Source organism: Nannospalax galili, unplaced genomic scaffold, assembly GCF_000622305.1.
Source record: "Nannospalax galili isolate Female #2095 unplaced genomic scaffold, S.galili_v1.0 scaffold639, whole genome shotgun sequence".
In the NCBI taxonomy this organism is placed as follows: domain Eukaryota; kingdom Metazoa; phylum Chordata; class Mammalia; order Rodentia; family Spalacidae; genus Nannospalax; species Nannospalax galili.
In genome coordinates, this window is record NW_008344644.1 from 924,652 (window position 1) to 927,431 (window position 2,780).

Sequence of the window (2,780 nt, forward strand, 5' to 3'; positions counted from 1 at the left end):
CCAGTTCTGTTTTGATTTTATATTGGAGTAGCTGGATTGCTTTTGTCTTCAGGAGTTCCCACAGAGGCCCAATTCAGATGAGGGTCAGATGTTTTCAGACTTTCTCCTAGGGTCTGGATCCCTTCAGGAACGATTTTAGCCTCAGGAATTTGGCGGTTGGACTGGCTCGGGAGTCTGGCCCAGGGAAGATGCTGGTCTAGGTCAGCTGTTGGCTGTGCCACCCAGAGGTGCAAAGGCAGATAGAGCGAGATGAGGCCCCAACGACTCCTGGGGACTGCACTCAGGAGCTCTGTTGGTCTGGATGCAAAAGATCAAGAAGAGGAAAGGTCAGCCCCCAAGTCCCAGAAAGAGGCTGGTGGGTGGTGCAGGCCCAGGGAAGCAGAGGGAGGTGAGAGTGGGGGCCAGGCCCCGAAGCAGTGCTCCTGGAGCACAGAGAAGGCACTATGTTGGTGGTCTGGATGAAAAGGATCAGGAAGCAGTATTGGTTCCCTAGTTGTCTGGGGCCCGAAGACAAGGAATGAGGCAGGGACCCAACTAGGAGAGACCGTGGTGGGAGATGGGAGGGTGAATGAGGCTGGGGGAGTCAAGGCTCAGAGGGCACGATGGACTTACCTGGCAGAGAGGCCTGAGGGTATGAGAGAGACCTGTGGGTCTTGCAGGCCCAGGGAAGCAGAGGGAGGTGAGGGCTGGGCCAGGACCAGAAGTGGTGCTCCTGGGGCCCAGAGAAGGCATTATGTTGGTCTGGATGAAAAGGATCAGGAAGCAGTCTGGGGTCCCAAGACATGGAATGGGGCAGGACCCACACTAGGAGGAGAGAAGGGAGGGGAGATGGGAGGGTGAATGAGGCTGGGGCAGTCAAGGGCAGGGTGGGATGGACTTACCCAGGAGAGAGGCCAGTGGGGGGGGTGCAGGCCTAGGGAAGCAGAGGGAGGTGAGGGCGGGACCAGGCCCAGAAGCCAATAAAAATTGTTTTAAAAAATAAAAAAGATAGACAAAATAAAATAAGACAAAGTTAAACTACTATTGAATGTAGAGAGGCAGGAAACAGGGAAACACAGGCAAGAAAGGGAAGTAAAAAGACTAAGAAAAGGAAAAACCATGTCCCCAAATGGGAAAAACTCATAAAAGTAAAAGAATGTGGGAAGGGGAATAACAAAAGCATTAAAAAATTAAAAAATCCAGGGGGCTGGAGAGATGGCTCAGCGGTTGAGAACAACTGACTGTCCTTGCAAAAGATCTGGATTCAAATCCCAACACCCACATGGCAGCTAACAACTGTCAATAACTCCAGTTCCAGGGTATCCAAAGGCCTCCTCTGTCCTCCCCCGGCATTGCATGATGTGGGTGCACTTATACACATGCAGGCAATGCATGCATACACATAAAATACAAAACTTTTAAATACAGTGAATAGTTTGCTAAACATGTAGAAAATGAAAGGAATCCAAATACAAAAATTTTAAATACAGTGAATAGTTTGCTAAACATGTAGAAAATGAAAGGAATCCTAAGGGAAGAAAAGGAAAGCAAGCAGAGGTACTGGAGCAGCTTCTCTCCGGACCTTCAGTACTTGGAGAAACACAGCCATGGGGAAGAGGGGGGTCAGCAGAATTGTGGTCTCTTGGAACTCTTATCTTTCCTGTTCTGTACTGTTGTTGAGTCTGGACTGTACCACTGTCCAATGCCACACTGCAGTTTTCCACCTTTACCGGGAGGCTTTGCAGGTGACACAACTTTTCATTTTGTTGGTTGGGCAGATTCTTTCCCCCTCCCAAGATTCACTCCCCAGATGGTATTCTCTCAAGCGGCTAATGTTTCAGTTGAGGTGGTGATGTCTCCCAAGTGGATTGTGATCGTGGGAGGCAATCAAAGCACTGAAGCTAGTACGCAGAGAAGTTGTCTTCAAATTTTCAAGACCTGTTGAATATTATTCACCACGTTCACCCTGAAGTGATTGACAGGTGGGTCTCGAATCTGATTCATTTGCTGTTCTCAGCTTCAAGAGTTGGTGAGATCTATCCCTGGCACTTACCAGCCTGAGCTAGTTTCCTGCCCCCTGCGTCTTTGGACTTGCCAAAGTCTGGTCTTCCTACTGTCCACAACTGCCTCTCTGGGAATCACTCACCCAGAGGACAACCTAACTGAGGCTCCCTGACCTATGACAGAAGCATGTTTCCTGTTCTCAGATACCCCCACCCCCATCCCCATGTAGCTCAGTTTTCAACAATAGATTCATTCAAGATGGTTCCCAGTCCACCACCCTCGGTAACAATGTAAGTTATTATGGCTTTTGTGGTTGTCTACCCACAGGGCGTTACCATTACAGAAAGTCCTTCCAGGAAGGTAAAAGCTGAAAATGGCTTTATTGTTCATTTCCAGAACTTTCAAAAAATAATCCATGTACACCACATCAGACCAGTCAGCTTTCAACACACAAAGCATGAAGTTAGCTGTCTACTTTCCACAACTTCCTTTAAGACTCACCCCTAAACTTGTGATAGTCAATTTTAACTATTTGTTCATGAATCCGACTCAGTCCTGCAATGGAAAGATGTTTCTTTCTAAAACCAGAGTCCTCACACTAAGAGGCACATTTGTTTCTTTCTAGATGAGTCCAAGATGTCGAGATTGTGCATTCTTTATTCAGGAAGCAGTAAACTCAGTTTCCTCATTAGTAAAAGACTGCCTTTGGAAGGAAGGAAAAAAGGAAGAAAGGAAGGAAGGATGGAAGGAAGGAAGGAAGGAAGGAAGAAAGGGAGGGAGGGAGGGAGGGAGGGAGG